General features: G+C 37.1%; 1 protein-coding gene across 13 annotated transcripts in view; it reads right to left on the bottom strand.

The window, feature by feature from the left end:
• Positions 1-25,060, bottom strand: part of LOC129774444 (partitioning defective 3 homolog) — a 237,060-nt gene that overhangs the window by 59,306 nt on the left and 152,694 nt on the right. For 11 of the 13 annotated variants that reach the window (XR_008742726.1, XR_008742727.1, XM_055778185.1 and 8 more), the window contains exon 1: positions 5,768-5,968. The exons of 1 other annotated variant lie outside the window; for it this stretch is intronic. The gene's annotated coding sequence lies outside the window, so the exon portion shown is untranslated. Of the gene's footprint in view, positions 1-5,626; positions 5,648-5,767; positions 5,969-25,060 lie in introns of those variants that run through there. One more of the 13 variants, XM_055778188.1, reaches the window with a different exon arrangement.

Here is a 25,060-nt window from a genome sequence, read left to right as displayed (position 1 = left end):
TAAGAGAGCCAAGAGAGCAACGAATATGAGAAAACGAAGAGAGATCAAAATTAAGCCTACAATAACTAAGAAAAAAACTGAGTTCTACTTAATCTTTTTTCCCCTACTTCTTAATTTTCTTCTTATTCATTTTTGTATCTTTTTTCTCCTATTTTTTTCTTTTATTTTTCTTATTCCTTCTTCTATTTTATTATTTCTTAGTATTCCGTATTATTTTTTTAATCTTTCATTTTTCTTAATTCTTCCAACTTTGTGTACTATTTTTTTCCTCTTTCTTACTGTGTCATTTTTATTATTCAGTTATTAGCATCCTGATTCCAAATTACACGTCTCACATTTGTTTAATTTATTTAAGTATTCAAAGAAACAAACGCATCTGTCTAGGTCGACAGAATATTTCTTGGAGAAAAAGTTTCCCGGCCGCAACGGAAAATGAATCCGAAGTACCGGTTTGAATCACAAGTTATTTATGTTTCTAGGAAAAGTACCAAACGGTCACTCTCAAATGTCTACCGTTGGGCGAAATCTATGAAAGTTTCAGCTTTTTTGTGGTTTTCAAGGTGTCAAGTCCGAAGAGACTCTAGCTTTTTACAGAATTTTTTGAAAGTTAAGATAGTTTTACTTAACACATAAAAGGTTCAGAAACTCATTCAGTTTTGCTTTTTTTTAAATATTTGACGATTTCTCATTTTTTCTGATTTCATTGAACATACTCATTCTTAAAAACTTGTAATTTTTGAAACGCATATCGGATTTTGTATATTTTTACAAACAAATGAAAGTTAAGTAAATGAACTTCGCAAGACAACTCGTAAAGTGCATACCAAGTGTCTGAATTATTTTCGAAATAATTTTCTGGATTTTCTGAATTAATTCCTGAGCTGATTATTGAGCTAAATTATTTTCTGAATTTTCAATATGTTCTTCAAATTATTTTTCAAATTTTTAGAGTTGATTTTGATTTTTTTTTCAATTATGTTCTGTACCTTATGAATTGATGCACAAACTTTTCGAATGTTGCTTATTTTTTTTAATTATACTGTTGTTTTTGTTTCTAAATTATTTTCCGAATTTCATTTTTTTTCGTTTATTTAGTATTCTTAATTTTCTGAATAACTTTCTGAATTTAAAAAAAAAAATTTCTTTCTTTCTAAAATAGTACACAAATTATCCAAAGAGTTCTTCCAATTTGTGAACATTACCAAATTTTATGATTCATTTTCGGTTTCATTTTTTTCAAACTGTTTTATATAAAACTTCCGAATTTTCTGTTATTTCCAAACATTTTGAATATAGAAAAAAAATTATTTCTAAAAATCAAAGAAACAAATAATTATTATTTGTTCCTTTGATTTTTAGAAATCATTTCCTATTTTTTCCTCACTTCCTAAATTATATTCGAAATACTAATGATTATTAATAGATTTTTTTCAAATTATTTTATGATTTTTCAAATTATTTTCTGAATTTTCTAAGGAAATCCTCAATTCTTCATTTTTTAATTCTCTAAGAGGTTTGTTTTTATGATTCCTCTGAATTTCAGATTTTTCCAAATTATTTCCTGAGCTTTGTAAATTTTACAAGTTATGTTCAAAATGTCATTATTTTATTGTTATTTTTCCTATGATTCCTCTAAATTTCTGATTTTTCCGAATTATTTCCTGAGTTTTGTAAATTTTACATGTTATGTTCAAAATGTCATTATTTTCTTTTTTTTAATAGAAAATTCAGAAAACCTTTCCGATTCCTCTCCGGAAATTTTTGAATTTTTGTCTGAATTTCGGAATAAATTTTTCGTGCAATTTAAAATTACACTTTTGTATTCTTTGATTTTCTCTTGAATAATTTTCCAAATTTTGCTGAACATTAAAATTTTTTTTAATTATCTTCTAAATTCCGATTTTTCCGAATTATTTGCTGGATTTTCTAAGTTATTTTTTTTTATTTCGATTTCTTTGCGAATTCTATAAATTTCATGTATTTAACGAATTCTTGGAATCACTTATCGAATTTTGTGAACTATTTCCTGAACTTTCTGAATTGGCTGCATTATTTAGAGAATGATTTCCAGTTTTTTAAATTTGTTTTTGAATTTTTCTTATATTTTGAATTCTAAATTTCGTATATTCATAATTATTTTCTAGCCTTTAAAAATTTAGAACTAAAAATTCTGAATCTGATTTCCTGAATTCTGGAAATAAAAAAATCCACAAAATAAATCAGAAAATTCAACAGGATGTGAATTATCCCGGAATTATTCTCTGAACTGTTTACTGAGTTTTTTTTTTGAACATTCTAAATTTTTGTTTTTTTTCTTCTGAATCCTATAGTTATTTCTTGTACTTTCTCTGTTATTATATGAATTCTTTAAATTTTTCTGTATTATTTACCGATTTTTTTTTAAATTACTTTGAGAATTTATATATATATATATATATATATATATATATATATATATATATATATATATATATATATATATATATATATATATATATATATATATACATATATATATATATATATATATATATATATATATATATATATATATGGATTTCTGTCTGTCTGTCTGATTCTTATGGACTCGGAAATTACTGAACCGATCGACATGAAAATTGGTGTGTAGGGGTTTTTGAGGCCGGGGAAGGTTTTCGTGACAGTTTGAGACCCCTCCCACTCTCTAAGGGAGGGCTGCCATGCAAATTAAAAACAAATTTCTGCATTATTCGAAAATTAATCAAGCAAATAAAACCAAATTTGGCATGTGAAGGTATTAGGGTGCAATAAATGTGTTTTTACGGTGGTTAGATACTCTTTCCCTCTCTCTAAGGGGGGGTCTGCCATACAAATAAAACACAAATTACTGCATTACTCGAGAATTATTCGAGCAAACTAAACCAAATTAGGCATATAGAGGTTTTAAGGGTGCAATAAATGTTTCTATGCTGGCTAAACACTCCACCCTCCCTCTCTAAGGCTGCCATACAAATGAAACAAAAATTTCTGTATAACTCGAAAAATAATCAAGCAAACGAAACCAAATTTGGCATGTGAAGGTATTAGGGTGCAATAAATGTTTCTATGATGGTTAGAAACTCCACACCCCTCTCTTAGGGAGGGCTGTCAAACAAATGAAAAACAAATTTCTGTATAACTCGAAAACCAATCTAGCAAATAGAGCCAAATTTGACATGGAAGATTTTAGGGGTCACGAAACGTTTCTATGGTGAATAGACATTCTTCCCCCCTCTCTAAGGGGAGAAAAGGAGAGGGGTCTGTCTTTATTCTATCATATTTTCTGTATCAAACATTTATTCCATGTAAAAGAGAAACATGTTATTTGCGAGTGGTTGAAAAATCTTGAACGAGAATTGTGTCTGAAAATAATCTGATATTATAATGATGAGTTTTGGTAGAAGTATTAAGAATTTTGTAGTAAAAGGTAAATTCAACGGGGTCGATTAGAAGATCAATCAATGAACAGTTCTGCGATTGCACTCGTGAACTTGCGCTTAGTAAGAAAACGTGAATGTTTGAAGGTATTGATAACAAAGAACAAATTTTGGGCGGAACGAAGTTTGCCGGGTCAGCTAATAATTTATAAAAATTTATAAAAAATTTAAAAAATGAAAAAATTCTGATAATGATAAAAAAAAAATTCTGGAAATTCAGAAAAAAGAGATAGTTTATAAAATTATTCGGAACAATCAGAAATTAGAACAAAAATGGAATTTTCTAGTAATTGGCTAGCAGTAAAAATCAGAAAATTTGAAATATTTCAGAATAGTGTCTAGAAACAAAATATTTTTCTAATTATTTCTTTGGCTGTCTAATTTTTCTGAACATTCTGAATAATTTTCAGAATTTTCTCAATTTTTCAGTTACCGGCGCCGGTTGCAATCGTGGTAAGTGTAACTGCTATGCCCTCTCATGCGCCTTTAATGTCATTTTATTTTAATATGGAAGGACGATCCGAGACGATCCATTTTGGTGAAATGTAATGGATAAAATTCTCATTCAATTGAGAATTTGTGAGCTGCGAGGTAATAATGAATATAACTCATTCAAGTAGTTCCGATCGTCAATGAGAGCTTCTGCTTGCCAAAATTGATATGTACTGCTATGTAAGTTTAGAAACGCTGATTTAGCGCCATAATAGGGCTATGAGTAAATGTTCTATGATAGTTTGGACAGTGTTCCTGTATATTTTCTTGAGTGAAAAATTATAAGTTTCTCAAAAATAATACAAACGACGCCTCAAAAATTATAAAAACTATTTTTTCAATACTTCGCTTGGGAGTAGAAGTTTTGGATACAGTCCAGTATTTATAATTCAAAGTGTAGTGATTAAGACGTAGTTTTGTAAAAATATTCAAATCGTATCAGTGGCCAATCATTAGGTGGCATATGAAATACCCCATGAGCCTACTACCTTTCCGCTTCAACCTGCCCGTGGTAATCAACGCCGCCCAGTGAAGTGCGCCCTAGAAAACCCCAACTCAACGCCGTTTCGAACCGAAGAGGGTTTTCTCTCGTGCAGCTCCACATGATGTTTTCACTTCACTTTCAGCGCACACCCACCTCCCTCTCCCTTTAAACCACCGCTGAAAAAAAGCAACACATTTCTCAACCCGAGATCCAGTTTCAAATTTCCCCCTTCATTTGGCGATGTGCGCAGAACGAAAAAAATGGTTTTGCATCGCGCCGTCGATTAAACACAACAAGTGGTTTGGAGTGCCCCTCCTCTTCCGGTTGTTTGGTTGCAATCTAGAAAAACTGCACCGAAGAGGGTCACAGAGTACGGCAGCACTTTCGACAAGTGTTACAGCACAGTCAGTAGATGCGGAAGCGTTAGCGTTAGCGTTTGCTTCTGGGTATCGTTGTTCCATCAGGGTTAATCTCCCTGGGAGGTGGTCGTTTGATGCAACACCATCTCCAATGGTAGTGATTGATGTTTGTCTTGTCCTGCCTTTGATCACTCTCTAGTGGATACATTTTCCCCCATTTTCCATCCCAATGACTTCGAGCGCAACGGACAACGGGGCCAACAGCGATGGGACGACTCCAGTCGTCTCACGCGGGCTGTTGATCAAGATCTCTCCTCGGTGTGATTGACATTTGAATGAATCTAATTTGCGCGAGTGGACCGACTACGAGAGGTGTCCACCGAAGTCGACACGGGCGGTTCACACAGTTTTGCAAGTTCGTTCGTTCGCTTCGCGTCAAGAATATCCACATCTCGATAAACGCAGCGATACAGTGGAGTCCATTGTAGATTTGACACAAATACCAGGCCGAAGGGTAGCAGCAGCAGCAAAAACAGTCTCCACGAGGTTCGTTCGTTGCAGAACTTGAGCTCGACTCATGGCACAAAAAACAGCTTCAATAATTACATATCACAAATGCACCCTCTATCTACCATCGGTCTAGCGACGGATATGTGGTAAAGAGGGGGGGGGGGGGGGGTCTAGTCGAAACACATGCACATTCATTTTGCACAACCGCCACACAATCTATCTTTCCAATAATTTCACTAGAGCACGATCATTTTTCTTCTTCAACGGTGATGGTTCAAAGCCACCTTGGGCAAAACATTGTTGCGCAAATTTTCACGCATACACACACAGACACATGTAGGCATTCCAGGCTCCCGACCCCAAAGGGGTCCGAGCAGTTCACGAGAAGTCAACCCTCTACAGTTGCACTGATTGATTGGCACAAATATTACACTTTGCGACTTGGTAACAAGCCAAAGTTATCAAACCTTTCGATAACACAACCCGTGGTCAAAGCTCTTCTCCCCACATACACACACACACACACACACACACGGACGGTGATTAACACAGTTTCGAAATCAACGCGACGTCGAACTATCGCGAAACGTGAGCGAGTGCAAATAACGTAGCAGAAAAAATGTTTCAAAACAGTGATGAATAAGCCCCCGGTCGACCGAACGCCACGACGATTTGTAAACAACTGACTCAACCAGGCCGTCGTCGGATGGACCGTCGTGGGTTCACAAATACCCACAGCGAGTCAGCTATTGGGGGGTGCAAACCCTCGCACACAGGCACCTCTGAGTTGGAAGCAACGATATGTGTGGTGCAATGCAGCGATGGCAGCCCGTGAAGGCCACCATCATGTTGTGTGTGCTTCTCGCGCACACACCGAAGCACTCGGGCACATAAAGCTCTCGGGTTTGATTAGGGGGTGGTGGCACACCACAACTCACTACTGAATGGATGATGAACGGATGCATGCATCCGAAGGAGATTTGCTGCATTCGCCCGTGGCGGATTTTTCCTTTTTTTTGTTCACATAGAACCAAGGAAGGGTTTTAGGGCCATCACCATTCACCGTACATTCGAAAGAAATTCAAAGGTCCCTTTGAATAATTGTTGCTTGCGAGGGAATTTCCCACGGGTTTCGAGGAAAGAAGTTGGGATGACCGGGAAAAGACTAATGATCTGAATGATTAATTTGAGAAGGGTTTCCACTAGTTGGTGAGACGCAATTATGTGGTATGCGGAGAACGTGACAGCCACCACGGCTCATAGAGATGGACGCCAGTATATTGCGCGCTATAGTGCGCGCGGATTGTCTTACGAAAGATAGCAGCCTGTAGATGCGTATGTACCTACAACTCACCCGTGGTGTTAATCAATGAGAGTGTGGAGGCAATTGAAAGCATGCTGTTTAAAGGGTATGTGAGGCAGGATTCGACGCTTGAATCTATGGTGAAAATAATATTGATGGCATGTTCCAACTTCCCCAGGAATAAATATGAAAGCAAAATTTTGAAGCTTTTTTTTTGTTAATTTTATTTATTCATTCAAATGTGATACATAGACACTATTTGACCCTAATCATATTAGTGCAAATTTCGTGATACAATGGCTATACAGAAAGTAGTAGACGTTTTTGACAAGCGTGAAAGCGGGCGGGTCTAAAGGTACCATCTTGGTGTCAAAATATTCCTACGCTAGAGGACACACCAGACTGTGGCAGCGGAAGATCCGTATGTCTCTTATTTCAATGTTAAAAAGTGCATTGCAATAGAAATTACCCCCAACTGTAAAGTGCGTTCACTGATTAGGTCTTCATATTCAAAAATCAATATCAATCACAATGTTCGCGGTTGGTTGCAGTTGGTTTGTATTTTTCCGCCAACAAAAGTTCCATCACAGCACAAACTTTAACTGAGAAAAGTAAGAGATACGAACCGCCCACAGTTTAGGTACTGGGCGTAGGAATCATTTGACACTATGATGGCGGCTCTAGCCCCGCCCACTATCGAGTTGGCTCAAAACGTCTGCTACTTTCTGGATTTCAATAAAATTTTGTTAAAGTACGTTCCGCGATCAGTGTAAGTCGAAACCAAAAATTGTTCTTTGAAACAAACGTTGTAGACCCTCAACGGCTATGTTGCATCCATAGCTGGAACGACGGAAAGGAACATGGTTTCGTGGTTGGAACCGAAGAGTAATTCGGTGGTAGCGGAGCACCGATTATCATTAAGAGTTATTCCAAATGAAATCGTCCTAAAAATTCTGATTTTAAAAACATGTATTTTTGATTCGAAAGAAAGTTTGTATTCCGTTTGGGTTGGAGGAAATATGAGTTTTCACAGCAATTAGGATTTTTTTGACTCAATCGTTAGGAGAATATCGAATTTTTATGAATTTTCGAAGCTTACAATTTTTGTATGTTAATAATAAATTTTAGCCACAAATTATGAATCCTAATGCGATTTAAAACAAAAAAGCTCTCTATCAATTTCCTTCTAAATGCAGCCATTCTCGAGATATTTTTAAAAATATTTCTGATTTATTAGGGTAATATAGGTAATATAGGGTATATTTTCCATATTTTTGTCGTGTTCTACCGTCAGTTTCATGAAATTTTATGAATTTGCTTATAATTTCCAACAACTTTCCCAAATTCATCATTGTTGTAAAAATATATGTTTCGAAGTTGCGTTGAAAAACATTTATTACCGTTTTTCAGAAACGGTCTACAACTTATATGAGAATATGAAAATGATAATAAATAATATGTATCAATTTTACGAATAATCAATAAGAAAATATTTCTTGAAAACCCTTTTACTAACAATACTCTTCATTCCTCGCTAACAACTTGATGGAGCTGGATGTGCTATTCATCACTCCTCAAGCATTGTTCTCGAAGTTTTTTTTTCTCTTCTCCCCAACGAGTTGGTTTTTTTTTCTCGTGTGTTCTGTGGTGAATTAGTGCCCAAAGTGCCCAAAGCAGCCAGAACCGAGGAAGCAGCACCTCTGCAGTGGTCTGGATCGGCGTCTGTAGTGGATCAATAACCATAACGGCATCGTCAACACGTGGTTGACGCTCAGTTGAGTACAACAATAACTTCTGCTATTGTGTTGTCTCCGTAGCGCGTGACTTTTGTGTCTCCCTTAATAGGGTAACAGAGCGCATATCGGAACAACAAATTTATGTGATTATTTTTATTTTATTTAAGTTTTTTTTAATTTTTTTTTTTACAAGTGAGATAAAAAAATTGTAAAGCTAATAATCGTTCGTTCTAAGAATGGAGGAGGGTGGGGGTCTAGACATGGACATTTCAGACTCCCCCTCGCTTGCTCAAGCAGGGTGTATTAAGTCCCTTAAACGGACTCCTATGCCCGAAGATTCTTCTTCTGGGGACGAGTCAACTCACACTACCAAGCTCCCCTCCAAAAAAAAGATTGCAAACCCTTCCCCTGATTCCTCCAATACTTCCACCCAATCATCGACATCCCTTCCCCCCTCTGATGTTACTGTCCCCACTCAAACCTTGTCCTCGAATTCCTCTCCTATTGTATCCGCTCCCCGTGTCAGGGTTTATCCGGACGATGCGCCTGGCGTGGGTCCTTGGGTTGTTTTTTTCCAGCACAAACCTAATGGTAAAGCCTTGAGGGTCGTACAGATTATGACAGATCTGAAAAGATACACCTCTGTTTCCGAAATTTGCAAAGTAAGACCGAACAAACTGCGAGTTGTCGTGACTAACCGAAAGGACGCGAACGATATTGTTGCTGATAAGCATTTCATCCTCGAATATCGAGTTTTTATTCCCTCCCATAACGTAGAAATTGGGGGCGTTATATCTGAAACGGGTCTGACGTGCAAAACTATACAAAGTATGGGAGTTGGCAGGTTCAAGAGGCTTCCTTCGATGGAAGTCAAAATCTTGGAATGTCGCCAACTTGGAAAAGTTACCCAGGAAGGAGTAGAAAAGAAATTTACGCCGTACGACTCGTTTCGAGTCACTTTTGCTGGTGCCGCCCTCCCTGACTACGTTATGGTGGACAAATTGAGGCTGCCGGTGCGACTCTTCGTGCCAAAGCCCATGACTTGCAACAAATGCAAGTCAGTTGGTCATACAGCAGCTTATTGCGCCAACAAGGAGCGCTGTGCCACTTGCGGAGAGCAACATGAAGGGAAATCCTGCAGTGCGACTGAGCATAAGTGTCCATATTGCGGGGGATCCCCACACGTGCTCTCAGCTTGTGAAACTTACAAGAGTCGCTGGGATAAACAAAAGCGCTCTTTGAAGGAACGCTCGAAACGCACTTTCGCGGATATTTTAAAGGGCGCTTCCCCACTGGCTCAACAACAACCATTACCAACAAACAATGTCTTTGCTTCACTGCCAGTTGACGAATTGGAAGCGGATACAGCTAACGAGGGCACACCGTTTATTTTCAAAGGGAATTCCCGGCGTAAAAATGTGTCCACTCCCAAAGTTCAACGACAAGTCCCATCGGTGGTACCCCATGTTAGCTTGCCTAAAATATCGAGTGCAGCCGACAAGCAAAATCAGGTTCCTCCTGGCTTCCGTGGGAATAGTTCACCTTCGAACGACCCAGCACTCGAGGGGACATCAAAAACCCCAAATGTCCCTTTTTTTGCGTCCAGCTCAACTTCCCAATCGGGATTTATAAAGTTGACTGACCTTGTGGATCAAATCTTCACGTGTTTTAATGTTTCCGATTCCATCAGAACCATTGTCATCTCAATGCTTCCAGTACTAAAGACAATTTTGCAGCAATTGATGCAAACATGGCCCCTCATTGCAATGATTATCTCTCTTGATGTCTAATTCAAATAGAGAGGTCGGAGATATCACTGTTTTACAGTGGAATTGTCATAGTCTTATCCCTAAATTGGATACATTCAAATTTCTATGATCTCTCTTTCCACGATTTTAATATTATACGCTTGGACCGTGATGACAGATACGGAAGGGTGCTATTGGGGATCAATAAGTGCCACTCATTTTTTCGAATTGACCTTCCACCTATTGGAGGGATCGAAGCTGTTGCTTGTCATGCAAACATCAGAGGCAAAGTCCTCTGTATTGTCAGCTTGTATTTGCCTCCGAGAGCTACAGTTAGTCGCAAGCAACTTATTGACATGTGCTCACTCCTTCCTGAGCCACGATTGATCTTGGGAGACTTCAACTCTCATGGAACTGCCTGGGGGGAACCGTACGATGACAATCGTTCATTGTTGATATATGACCTTTGTAACAGCTTCAATATGACCGTTTTGAACACTGGGGAAACAACACGTGTACCTAAACCTCCTGCTAACCCAAGTGCTCTTGACCTCTCGCTTTGCTCGAATTCACTATCGTTAGATAGCAAATGGAATGTAATCCAGGATCCCAACGGTAGTGACCACTTGCCAATCAAAATTTCCATCACCATTGGGTCGAATTCTTCTGAATCTATAAACATGGCATATGACCTCACAAGACACATTGACTGGAAAAAATATGCGGACGCGATTACTCTAGCCATCAATTCCAGAGATGGTTTACCTCCATTGGAGGAGTATAACTTCCTTTCTCGTTTGATCCATGACAGCGCGGTTCGCGCTCAAACGAAACCCATCCCAGGTTCCACCATTCACCGAAGGCCTCCCAATCCATGGTGGGATAGCCAATGTTCAAAGCTTTATGTAGAAAAATCGAACGCATTTAAAGCTTTTCGGAAACGAGGAACCATTGACAATTTTCAATCGTATTTAGACCTTGAAAATCAATTTAAAAACTTGATCAAAGGTAAAAAACGTGCTTATTGGCGAAATTTCGTGGGAGGTTTGTCACGAGAAACGTCAATGAAAAAATTATGGAAAGTGGCTCGAAACATGAGAAATCGCTCTTCATCGAATGAAAGCGAGGAACATTCACATCGATGGATTTTTAATTTTGCGCGAAAGGTTTGTCCCGATTTCGCTCCCGTGCAAAGAATTGTTCGAGATATACCACAAGATAGGTGCGATCTTGATTCCGAATTTTCGATGGTAGAATTCTTTCTTGCTCTCCTTTCAAGTAACAATTCGGCTCCAGGATCGGATAGAATTAAGTTCAACTTGTTGAAAAACCTCCCCGATGTGGCCAAACATCGCTTGTTGAATTTATTCAATAAGTTTCTGGAGTATAATGTTGTTCCGGATGATTGGAGACAAGTACGAGTTATAGCTATTCAAAAACCCGGAAAACCCGCGTCCGACTTCAATTCGTACCGCCCAATAGCAATGCTGTCTTGTATACGGAAATTGTTGGAGAAAATGATCTTGTTTCGCCTTGATCGATGGGTTGAAACAAATGGCCTACTCTCAGATACACAATATGGGTTCCGCAGGGGCAAGGGGACGAATGATTGTCTTGCGTTGCTTTCTTCAGAAATTCAAATGGCTTACGCCGGAAAAAACAAATGGCTTCAGTATTCTTGGACATAAAGGGGGCCTTTGATTCAGTTTCAATAGAGGTCCTGTCAGACAAATTACACTCTCGGGGTCTGCCGCCTCTATTGAATAATATGTTATATAACTTGCTTTGTGAGAAACATTTGAATTTTTCTCACGGGGATTCGACAGTAAGTCGGGTCTCCTACATGGGACTCCCCCAGGGCTCATGTTTAAGCCCTCTTTTGTACAAATTCTATGTAAGCGACATCGACAATTGCCTTACACAAAATTGCAGCCTAAGACAACTTGCAGATGATGGAGTGGTGTCTGTCGTAGGATCAAACGAATCCGACCTGCAAGGACCCTTACAAGATACTTTGAACAATTTTTCAACCTCGACCATTGGACTAGGGATCGAATTCTCCACGGAGAAAACAGAGATGGTGGTTTTTTCTAGGAAGCATAAGCCAGCAAAACCAAAGCTTCAACTTTTGGGTAAACCGATCACTCATGCTATGTCATTCAAGTATCTTGGGGTCTGGTTCGACTCCAAATGTACTTGGGGGGCCCATATTAGGTATCTGAGTAAAAAATGTCAACAAAGAATAAACTTTCTCCGTACAATTACCGGCACCTGGTGGGGAGCCCATCCCGAAGATCTTATAATGTTGTATCGAACAACTATTCTCTCAGTGATGGAGTATGGCAGTTTCTGTTTTCAATCAGCTGCCAAAACACACCTCATTAAACTCGAACGAATTCAGTATCTTTGTCTCCGTATTGCGTTGGGATGTATGCCCTCAACGCATACCATGAGTCTCGAGGTTTTGGCAGGCGTACTCCCACTAAAAGATCGCTTCAATTTATTATCTCTTCGATTCCTCATCCGGTGTAAGGTTATGAATCCATTGGTGGTCGGAAATTTTGAGCAATTGATCGAGCTAAATTTTCATTCTGGATTCATGAGTTCATATCATGAATTCACCTCTATGCAGGTTGTTCCTTCTTCGTATATTCCCAACCGTGTTTGTTTCCCTGACTACATCAATTCCTCTGTGCATTTTTATCTGTCCATGAAGCAAGATATCCATGGATATTCAGATTATCAACGATCGAGGATCGCACCAACGATCTTCGATTCAAAGTATGGGGGTATCAATTGTGATAATATGTACTTTACTGATGGGTCCTCTATGAATGAGTCCACAGGGTTTGGAGTGTTCAACGAAATTTTTAGCACCTCCCACAGTCTTCAGAATCCTTGCTCAGTGTATATTGCTGAATTGGCAGCGATATACTGGGCGCTGGACAGCGTCGCCTCACGACCTGTTGAACACTATTACATTGTAACGGATAGTCTTAGCTCTGTCGAAGCTATCCGTTCAGTGAGGCCGGAAAAGCACTCGCCGTACTTCCGTGAGAGAATACGAGAAATTTTGAGTGCTTTATCCAGACGCTGTTATGTCATTACCTTTGTGTGGGTCCCTTCTCATTGCTCAATTCCGGGTAATGAGAGGGCTGACTCATTAGCAAAGGTAGGTGCGATTGAAGGCGACATTTACCAGCGTCAAATCGCCTTCAATGAATTTTTTTCTTTAGTCCGTAAAAATACCATCGCCAACTGGCAACGCAAATGGAACGAAGATGAATTGGGCCGGTGGTTTCACTCGATTATCCCTAAGGTTAGCCTCAAACCGTGGTTCAAAAGTCTGGACTTGAGTCGGGACTTTATTCGCACCTTCTCCCGACTCATGTCCAATCACTGTTCGTTAGATGCGCTTCTCTTTCGTTTCAATCTTGCCAGCAACAATCTCTGCGTCTGTGGTCAAGGTTATCACGACATCGAGCATGTTGTTTGGTCGTGCGAGGTGTATCTTGTCGCCAGATCGAATTTAGAAAACTCCCTTCGGGCCCGAGGAAGACAGCCCAATGTGCCGGTGAGAGATGTGTTGGCTCGGTTAGACCTTGATTACATGACCCAAATATATGTTTTCCTTAAAGCTATCGATCTTCGTGTGTGATTGTACCTATGTCCTTATACCCTCCTTTTCATTCATTGCGAGCGATTGGCCCCCTTGGTATAAACAGCAAAATAAGTTGAAATGTAAATATACAATAGATATACGAATAGATTTAAGAATCGAGTGTGATCATCAACATTGTAACAATTCCCTTATATCCCATCCCTTTCCTGAAAGAATATGTCACCCTCTAAACTCGAGTAAACCGCGAGTAATCGGTTTTCCACCTTACTAACCATAGTGTTAGGAAAATTATTTATGTATAGTTTTAAAACATATATTTAAGAATTCGGCTCCTTTAAACTAATGTAACTGAGCCTGTAAAAATAAACGATTTATATAAAAAAAAACAATACTCTTCAATCACTTGAAGTTTTAGCTGTGCAAATGAAAATAATTTGGTGCTCGTATGTCAAGTTTTAGGTCGTGAATGGAACAACGAAAGAAAACGAACAAAACAGATAATTTTGAGGAGAACATCGACATGCTTATTATTTGAAATAATCCCCCTTTAATTATACATATTTCGCCCATCTGTGGATTCCTTTCCAATAAAGCTTTTTTTCACCGTTCGCCGACCATTTATGACATTTTAATAACCGGCGAAGTGCTGCATGTCCCGTTGCAGCCAAAAGTGATAACCTGACGGGACCAGATCTGGAGAATACGGTGGGTGCGATAACGTTCTCCATTAAGGGTTTTCATTACGTACTGCACGACTCGAGCGGTGTGCGCCGGAGCGTTGTCATGCTGTAATATTACTTTATCGTGTCTTCGGACACATGTCGTTTTTTTCATTTGTTGTATATACATTTTGACGTTTTAATGATTTTTTTTTTAAATATTTTTCACGCTGAAATATTTGTTTGGTGTTTGCATCTCATGTTCAGCTGTGACGCTGTGTTAAAAATAAATCGCTAAAAATCGAATCTAGAATTCGTAAGACAGAAAATTCTGAAAATAAAAATAAAAATAAATCCTAACATCAAAAATTTCGAGAAAAAAAACGTAAGATACGCATTTACCGTTCTGAATCATATTTCGGACAGCTTCAGTAGAGTGGCAATGGATGTATGGAAAAAAATCATCATCGAATTCATAAAACCGACCACGTACAATTTGTTCATTGGCCCAAAAAAATGACCTGTGCAAAGTTTCAGCTCAATCGGATATGATTTAGGGGTGCCTCAAAGCGCTCAAAGTTTTGATTTTTTGATCCTCAAAAATCTTCCAAGGGTGGGTTTAGGAAAGTTGGAAAATCGTAATATTTTTATCCCCACCAAACGACTTAAAAATGCATGAAACGAGATCTGGTGTCATCTCGAAAAAAAATAATTATGGCTCTGGGCTTGAGTAGCAATGAAGGTATGGAAAAAAAAGATCGAATTCAAAGAACCGACCATGTACATTTTGTTTATTGGCTCGAAAAAATGACCTGTGCAAAATTTCAGCTCAATCTCCCATAACACATCAAGTAGCATTTTGCGTATAATTCATACATAAAATTTCATGATATTTTTTTTTCCTTGAAACATGATTTTTAGGACAAACCGAAGCCGTCTTTGAGCTTGGTTTAAAGAATTTAATGTTCATATCAAATTTATTAGATGACTAGGTTGGTGCTCGAAAATTAACTGTTAAACTATCATAATTGTGATTGAAGAGTATTGTTAGTGAAAGGGTTTTCAAGAAATATTTTCTTATTGATTATTCGGGAAATTGTTACATATTCTATATTTTCATATTCATTTTCATATTTTCATATAAGTTGTAGACCGTTTCTGAAAAACGGTAATAAATGTTTTTCAACGTAACTTTGATCATATGCTGAAAATTCTTCTTCTGTACTTCTATAGAAGTACATTGGAAAAGATCATTTATTTTATTAAAATCAACTTTCACGTAGCTTTAGGATGATGTTACATACAGCTTTTTATTTTATATAGAAGCTATATTTGATGTACGCGCGGGATGCCGCCAATGAGTGTGAAACTGTTGACTAGTTGCACTAAACTACAAAGTTCATTCGTCTCTAGTCTAATAAAAGCCCCATTAGAAGGCAATGAAGAGGGAAGATAAAATACGCATCCCAAACTTCGAAAAGTTGTCCAAGCAGCAACAAAAATTGCGTTTCGGACCTCTCCAATTGCAAGTTTACCAATTTACTGCAAGTGATGATGAAGATGATGGTGGTCCTTCCCCTACAGAGGTTTGAGCAAGACGAGTTATCTAAAAGATAATTTAGTTATTTTTTATGCATTGAAATCAGTTAGGCAAACAAAATAAAACAACGAACTGATTTTATTTACAGATATAAGTTCAAAAAATTGCAATGTCAAATGACAAGCCAATACTCAGTCATGTCCGTCACAGAGTCGATACGGTTCCGACGAGCCCCTTGCAGCCAAGTGGTCCACCAGAGCACAAGCCCAACCGCCAGCCTTGTATTGGATTGACTATGAATATCCTCATCCAGAGAAATCGAGAAAATAGTCCATCATCACCAGAATCATGACGGACATAATAGAGAGGAAAAAATACAAATAAAAATAAGAGATAATTTCAAAAATTAAATAGTTTATAAATATAATCCGTTCAAAAAAAAACTTCGTCAGGTTTATTGAAAATATTAAAATAAACTGCAAGAAAAAAATTCCACATTAAATTATCCGTTCGTACCAATCAGTCAAGACAATCAATCAGTAACAATCTTCGCCATAAATTTTTAAAAATATATCGGTTGGCTGTTAATAAAACACAGCTTCCACGTGTGAAATACAGTGCCTCTTAAATTTTGTAAGTGCTACACATGCTACATATGTTCAATATGTCTTGGCATCGAGTTGAACACTTTTATACCTTTGAAATACAACGAATTTTGTGAAGCACAAGTCAAAAAATTTGGTGTTCTTAATTCATTCGCGTTTCTTGTGAATTCGTGTGAAAGTCACTTCCTCTTCCAACTCGATGACACAAATATCGAGGCAGCAAACCGTTAACTACTTTGAAAATGAACACCATAGTTAGATAAACAATTCTTTGCTTAATGGATAACCATTGCAGAGCGTCCAACATAAACGATCAGGAAGTGAATCTGTTATTTTTTAGTATCAACCGCATTATTTTATTATGCAAACACTGTAATCTCGATATTTGTGTTTCATTGGCCTGAAAAAAAAATGGAAGAGCAAAAGTCTCAATGAGGAGAGACGATCGATTTGTATAGCTGTATTTTGCTGCAAATGGTTAAATCGTTTTTCAATCGACATAAGATTCCATACGTTGAGATATTACCTGAAAATAAAGAGAAAAAAAGATGCTATTAGATCTCTTAAATATTTCTTAAATCTAGAAAAGAGAAAAATGTTATCGAAAGAACTGTGATCAATCAATAGCCAACATGAATTCATGTCAGTTAAAATTGAATAAACAAAAAAAAAGTACAGTGAAGATCATTTTGAAATTGAAACGAACAAACGAACAGAAACGATAACGGTCTACAGTTCAGCTTCAGGTCCACCGGTCCACCGAACTGATCTTGTAAAATTAAATGAATTATAAAATACAATTAAAATACAATCACCTCAAGTTGATTAAGAAAAAAAAAATGTCATGCAAAATTCCGTCGAGAGAAAATGAAAACGTTTATTCAACTTTTTTTCCCTTCTCCATCTCGTTTCATTTTTGACATTTTTGTTGTCATCAAATAAAAATCTGTTAGTCGCGGTCACAACCAGTGTTGCCACACGTACAGATTTGTCGCGAAAGGTACAGATTCTGCACGGTACAGAGTACAGATTTTCGTCAAAAGGTACAGATTGGTACAGATTTTTTCCAGGTGTGAAAAGTACAGATGAGAAAGATTTTACACTCCTCTAGTACAGATTAAAATGTGGCAACACTGCTCACATCGAAGAACGGGCTATGACAAGAAATTTGTGGTATGCATGAATGTTACCGAAAATGTCGACTGTTTACACCACTGCATAATGGTCCAGGAGGTGCATTTATGTGGAAATTAGCATTTAGAGCTCGACAGTTATTCTCCAGACAAAAACGGTTTTCGACAATGTTTTTACACATAATAGAGCGCTCATTTTCTTGTTATCCACAATAGGTTGACCAAAATTGTCGATGAAATAAAAAATATAACTTTCTTATCTTTATAGATATAGGTAACCATAGTTCGACAATGTTGTAGTCCCAGTTATTTGAGACATCTTTGTAGAACAAAGTTCTAAGTTGCGTTAGGGTCACCATGAAAAAAAATATTTTTTGCTCTAATTTTTATATTTCAAATTCTACATACAAACTGTCTTTGAAGGACTTTTAGAGCTTACTAATACAAACATTTTGCGATGCAGAACTTGTCAATATCTCAACTTAACTCAAAGTTATTAATATTTCTTCCCAAATATTTGAATCAATAACTTTAAGTAAGATTAAGATATTGACAAGTTTTGCATCGCAAAATGTTAGTCTTGATAAGTTCTAAAAGTCGTACGAAGACAGTTTTGATGTAGAATTTGAAATATAAAAGTTAGAGCAAAAAAAAACATGGTCACCCTAATGCAACTTAGGAAAAAAGCGCTAAATCGATTATATTAAAAGATATAAAAAGGCTTTGTTCTACAAAGTTGTTTAAAATAATTGGGGCTATAACATTGTCGAACTATGTTTATCTCTATCCATGAAGATTAGAAAGTTAGATTTTTTATCGACAATTCACCCTTTTTTTTTTGATAACATAAAATATAGCGCAATGTAACAACTTTGTCGAAGACAGTTTTTGTCTAAAGAATAAATATCTCCCACAAAGTTGTTTTTTAACTAAGTTTCATTAGGGTAACCATGAAAAAACCAGTGTTTTACTCTTATTTTTAAAATTCTACACAAAAACTGTCTTCGTACGACTTTTAGAGCTAATCAATACCAACATTTTGTGATGCAGAATTCGTCAATATCTTAATTCTGCTCAAAGTTAATGATGGTTTTTCATCCAAAAACTCATTTTAATTTACTCAAACACGAAAAATAACATGTCTTTTAAAATTACATATTATATAGAGTGAAATTTGTTCTTTCAAATTCCGTCAACAAATATTTTTCATGTTTGCCCCAGATAGAATGGCAAGCAATTAAAGAGAGCGTATTTTTTGGGAAGAAATATCAATAACTTTGAATTAAGTTGAGATATTGACAAGCAAAATGTTTGTATTAGTAAGCTCTAGAAGCTCTCTTTCTAAGACAATTTGTATGTAGAATTTGAAATATAAAAGTTAGAGTAAACAAACAGTTTTTTTCATGATGACCCTATCGTAACTTAGAAAAAAGGCGCTATATCGGTTATTTCAAGAGGTAGCAAAAAACTTTGTTCTACAAAGATGTCTCAAATAACTTGAACTACAACATTGTCGAACTATGTTTACCTCTATCTATAAAGATAAGAAAGTTATATTTTTTATTTCATCAACAATTTTGGTCACCGTATTTTTGATAACATGAAATTGTCGAAGACAGTTTTTGTGTAGGGTATAACTGTCGAGCCACAAATGCTAATTTCTACTTAAATGCACCTCCTGGACCATCGTGCACTGGTATAAAATAAGTATTTGAGGTCCCAAATATTTTTATTTGTGAAAAGTTTACTGAAAATAAACCGATGGAGCGGCTCAAAAATTCAATAATTTCATTACGACCTTTTTCTTCCAATAATGGGCGATTGACAAAACAGCCAATTTATCGGATCATCCGAATCGTATAGGTTTTTAAGTTCTTCGTGTCTTATGGGTTACTAGCTGACCCGGCAAACTTCGTCCCGCCCAAAATTGTTTTTTGTTATCAATACCTTCGAACATTCACGTTTTCTTACTATGAGCAAGTTCATGGGTCCAATCGCAGAACTGTTCATTGATTGATCTTCTATTCGACCCCGTTGAATTTACCTTTTACTATAAAATTCCTAGTATTTCTAACAAAACTCATCATTATAATATCGGATTATTTTCAGACACAATTCTCGTTCAAGATTTTTCAACCACTTGCCAATAACATGTTTCTCCGTTACATGGAATAAATGTTTTATACAGAAAATGTGAAAGAATAAAGACGGCCCTAAATCGGACAATTCCTTCCTCGTTCTGCTCTTATCAACACATCCGGCGATCCTTTTTTTTTTTGGTATAGATAGATAGGATATAGGAGTGCGTTTCATCACTTTGAAATCCATTTCCAGTTTCGAACAAAGATCAATTTCGCTAACGCAAACATCAAATGGACTAACAGCACTTGTCACTTGTCAGAACATATGGGAATTTAATTTTTCGAATTTTCCCATCAGAGTTTTCCGTAAATTTTTAATGACGTTTGGTTGGAATATTTTTGGTAAATTTGGTATATTTTTAATCTTTTATTTTATGGAATATTTTTGGAGGGGTGTCAAACTATATAGAAACATTTCTCATATCCAAAAACCCTCACATCCCAAATTATGCTTGATTAGTTCTCGAGTTATGCAGAAGTTTGTATTTCGTTTGTATGACAGCCCTCCCCTTAGAGAGCGGGAGGAGTGTCTAACCACCATAGAAATATTTATTGCATCCTAAAACCTCCACATGCCAAATTTGGTTCCGTTTGCTTGATAAATTCTCGAGTAATTGAGAAATTTGTGTTTCATTTGTATGACAGCCCCCCCTTAGAGAAGAGGGAGGACTATCTAACCACCGTAAAACATTTATTGCACCCTAAAACCTCCACATGCCAAATGTGACTCCATTTGCTTTATTAGTTTTCGGGTTATGCAGAAATTTGTGTTTCATTTGTATGGCAGCCCCCTCCCCCTTAGAGAGGGGGGTGGAGAGTCTAACTATCATAGAAATATTTATTGCAACCTAAAACCTCAATATGCCCAATTTGGTTTCATTTGCATGATTAATTCTCGAGTAATGCAGAAATTTGTGTTTCATTTATACGGTAGAACCCCCAAAATCACTGCCCAGATAATCAAATTTCAGTTGAGTTCAGACGAAATTTTACATGAATGTCTAACAGTGCTAACAGAGAAACTTAAATTTGCAGCTATTTCATGATCATGGACTTAGGTCATCAGTTCACAACTTTTGATATAAATTTACTCATTGTTATTAAAAATGAAATATTTTGAGTAAACCAAGAGCTGAATGATTTACCCAACTTATGTTGATCGGAGATTCTGTAGAGCGTGTTTTTTTTCTGGAAGCATACCGGCTACACATTTCTTACATCAGCCAGTAAAAAATCCATTAATTCCGTGTCGTATCGATTGATGCAGCCCATTAACGTAACTATTGCTCTATTTCCTCTCCGATATAAAGCTCTTGTTGTCAGCGCTAGTTTTTTTTCACTTTTTTCTCTACTCTCGGCTGGAACATCTCACTCAAGTGTGTATTGAAAACACACCTCAATTTCGTGTATTGCGCTATGGGATTCAATCATCCATTGATACCCGGTTTCCGACCGCGCGATGCACAACATATTTGAATGTTGTATGAATTCGTTCATTCGCCTTCCCAGAGTAGCAGTAGCTGCTACACGGGGCATCACAATCCGGGCTTCACAATTGAGGATCATTTTTTCTTCTTTTCTTCTACCCAAACCATCGTTGAAATCTTTCGTTCGGGATCAGACAACAAAAACGTGCCTACAATGATGATTGTCACCCGGGTTTTCTTCCCTCTTCCTGATGGCAGATAATATCGAGTTTCGTAGCCTGTGAAATGCATGATATAGGGGTCGCCCCCATTCTGGATGATGATACCCGTACACGTGTGAGGGATGACTGAGATTCGAAAAATCACTTCTGCTTCGTCTCGGGAATCGAATCTATCATGAAAAAAACTGCAAATCGAGAACCGGCCAAAACCGTGCAAGAGTTGAGGTGTTCCACCCAGCGACGAGGTGATGGAACTCGGGTAACAATTTTCTCTAACCGCCGCTAAAATGGCAGCTTTAAGTTCGGTGTGTTTCGGTTGTATCGCGCTACGCCCTGTAAGCTGCTTCTCGGCAGTGGGAGGCGGTGGCACGGCTGGTTGAACGCCAAGATTTCCTTCACGCCCGGGTGGGCACCGAAACACACTCTCAGAGGTAAGAGCCCACCAAATGGAATGTTTGAACACAATTGTGCTGTAGATGACGAGGTCAGGAGCCTCGAAATCCTTGGTGTTTGGCAGTAGACGTCAAATTGCGTCAAGATTCACACGCACCTTCCCAATCCCCAATGCGGGAAGAATCATTCAAAGCTGGACACTTCTGTCAAAGGGTGACCGAATGTAATGATAATAATAACTGCCACAAATAGATAAATACGCAAGTAATCGTAAGCGTACGCACACACACACACACACATACACACAATCGTTTAACACCGAGAGCGAGAAAACGTCGTCTCTTCGAGGGTGGTGAGGTAATTGGTAATTACGCGAATGACAAGGTCTTAATAATGAATTCCGAGAAGCAGTCGTCCATTTGAGAGGAACTATTACGAAACAGGTGCTACGGAGGATGTTGTGCCGCGCGGAAATGGCTCAACGTAAACGCGCGGCACTTTAATGGATGTAATCATTAGTTTGAAAGGAAGCGGTTAGGAATGTAGAAAAAAAGTTCAACATAATTTTACATGTAGACTGTACATAAACGTTTCAGAACGTTGCGAAAAGGTGCCAACTATGTATTTTATGAATCGGTTTCCTTTTTTTTATCGAATATATTCCAATCTGGTTTATCTTAGGATTTAAGCTTTTTATTCAATGCACTCATAGAATCTCACGCTTCTTAAAACTTATATCGAGCCAAACGAATCGAAGCATTAGAAATTTTGAAATTTCTTGTTTTTATTTATATCTTCACATTCATATAGACATGGACATGGTTAGACATGGAAACGCTGAACCACTGGACTTATTGAATCGTGTGGTGGCGACGGAAGCGATAGCAAACGCAACGGAACGAACTCTCACCTTAAGTTATCAATCGAAAAACACAGCTCTCACTGCTGGAAAATACCTTCTTCACTTGAAACGCGTCACTTTTGAACGCAACTTTTTGCCCGACTACTTAGGCTCACGGGTGTCTTAATCATACACAAACACTCCGCACCTGACGGTACGAAAACCAACGCGGTACGTTTTATTTGATATTTCTCTTCTGATTTGCTTTTATGCGTCAGCGCAAGCTCTGCAGTACACTCGCTTCGTGCACATTCTGAGAACCCACTCTGAGGCGAACTATTTTGCACATCTGTTCAACATGGTAGCAAAGCAGAATCTAATATCGGCAACGATGAGCACATAATTTATAGTGCTCTTGTTTGCTTTTTGCTTTTGCTTTGACCACTCAAGACTGAGATGGATATTCAGGCAGGTACCCATATTTCTAGATTTTTGAGATTTCAGTTTTCCTTTTTTATTTCAAACTAATAACTTTTCCTTTATTTTTTTTTTCAATGTTTAAATTTGATTGATTATATGATGTCTCATATGCTTTTTTTCCATTTTTGAATTTCAGATTTTATTTTAATTTTTACGATTTTTTCTTTCGATATGTGTTTTCGTTTTTAAATTCTGCATTTTTTCTTTTTTTATTTAATTTTTTAGACCTTTGAAATAGTTTTGATTTTTTCATTTTGTTGAACTTTTTAATTGTTTTTATGTTTTAAATTTTTGGACTTTTTCAATGATTTTTTTTAAATTTCTTTTGATATTTAGTTGGGTTTTATGGTTTTATTTTGGTGTTTGTGTGTAATTTTTTAACTTTATATCTCAATTTTTCGTTTTTTTTATTTCAAATGTTGAATTTTATGGATTTTTTTGGATTCCATTGCTTTTTTTTAATTTTTAAAATTATTTGGTTTATTTTTTTAAATTTTTAATCAAATTTTTTGGATTTCTTTAAATTTTTTGACGTGGGACTACGTCTAACCGGAATATATGGAGGGTAAAATGAAAACCTAAACACAGAACATGCAGGAAAAAATGAAAGATTTCGAATGCTTATAGCTCGAACATTTCGTACTGGATAGGAGAGATGTTTGCATCACTTGATAGGGAATATTTCTACGCATCTATCGCAACTAACAAAATGTTGTTTTTCATTAGATAAACAATTGAATAACTGTAAAATATTAGGCGTTATCTAAACGCCCTAACTGCATCGTTTTGATTGGCCCGATTTACGGTTTCCCTAACACAGACATCAAAACCAAGCAGCCTTGGGGAAATCGGCATTGCAAATACATGAAAGTAGGGGGACTTTTGTTCTCATCGAAAAATGTTCCCTAACACAGACTTTAAAACCAAGCAGCGAAATCGGCATTGCAAGCACACGAAAGAGCCTAGAGGCGAGTGAACTGAAAAGTTTAAACCCTCTTAAAGCCAAAAAGAAGAAAAAGAACACACGAAAGTAGGGGGAGCTTTTGTTCCCACTGAAATGTGTTCCCTAATAGAGATTTCTAAACCAAGGTGCCTGGAGAAATCGGTATTTCAAATTCATGCAAGTCGGGGGTATTTTTGTTCCGACTGGAATGTGTTTCCCTAACACAGACTTCAAATCCATGAAGCGTGGGGATATCGGCATTGCGAATTCATACAAATCGGGGGTATTCCGAGGGTTCCGATTGAAATGTGTTTCCCTAACACAGACTTCAAAACCGAGGTTTCTGGGGAAATCGGCTCTGCAAATAAATGCAAACTGCGAGTACTTTTGTCCTCGCTTGCCTTTGTGCAGAGTGGAATATGTCTGTCCTAACATGATCTTCTAAACTTAGGAACCTGGGAAAATCGTGCAGCCACTAGAAGCGAATGAACTTCCCAGTTTCAAGCAAATTCGAGATTCGAGAAGTATGTACACTTTTGGGATGTAAACTTCAGAGGGAAATGTAAAATAAAATAATCGTTTGATAATTTTTGTTTTGTCTTTATTGGAAAGATTTTCAGCCTTAGGCTGGTTCATCAAACGTTTGATAATTCTTCCGTACATATATTTTGTTCTAGTCATCATACCAAACGTAAAAGGTCCGTCATTAAATTTACTTGTAACGAAGAACAATCAATCACAATAAATGAATTGACTTTACACGGCATTTGTTCCTTTTTTTCACTCACAGAGCAAATATATTGAACTCAATTGAGTTTGGAAACTGTTTCATTCAATCAAGAATTTAATCAATACAAACGAATGATTGCTAAGCTAAGGTAGTTCCACGTGAACCTTGCGGTTATATCATAGATATAACCCACTAATTTTTTTTTGTTTGTTATTTTTATTTTTATTTAAATTTTTTT

The sequence above is a fragment of the Toxorhynchites rutilus genome, chromosome 1 (genome assembly GCF_029784135.1).
Source record: "Toxorhynchites rutilus septentrionalis strain SRP chromosome 1, ASM2978413v1, whole genome shotgun sequence".
In the NCBI taxonomy this organism is placed as follows: Eukaryota; Metazoa; Arthropoda; class Insecta; order Diptera; family Culicidae; genus Toxorhynchites; species Toxorhynchites rutilus.
This window is presented reverse-complemented; position numbering and strand designations above follow the sequence as displayed.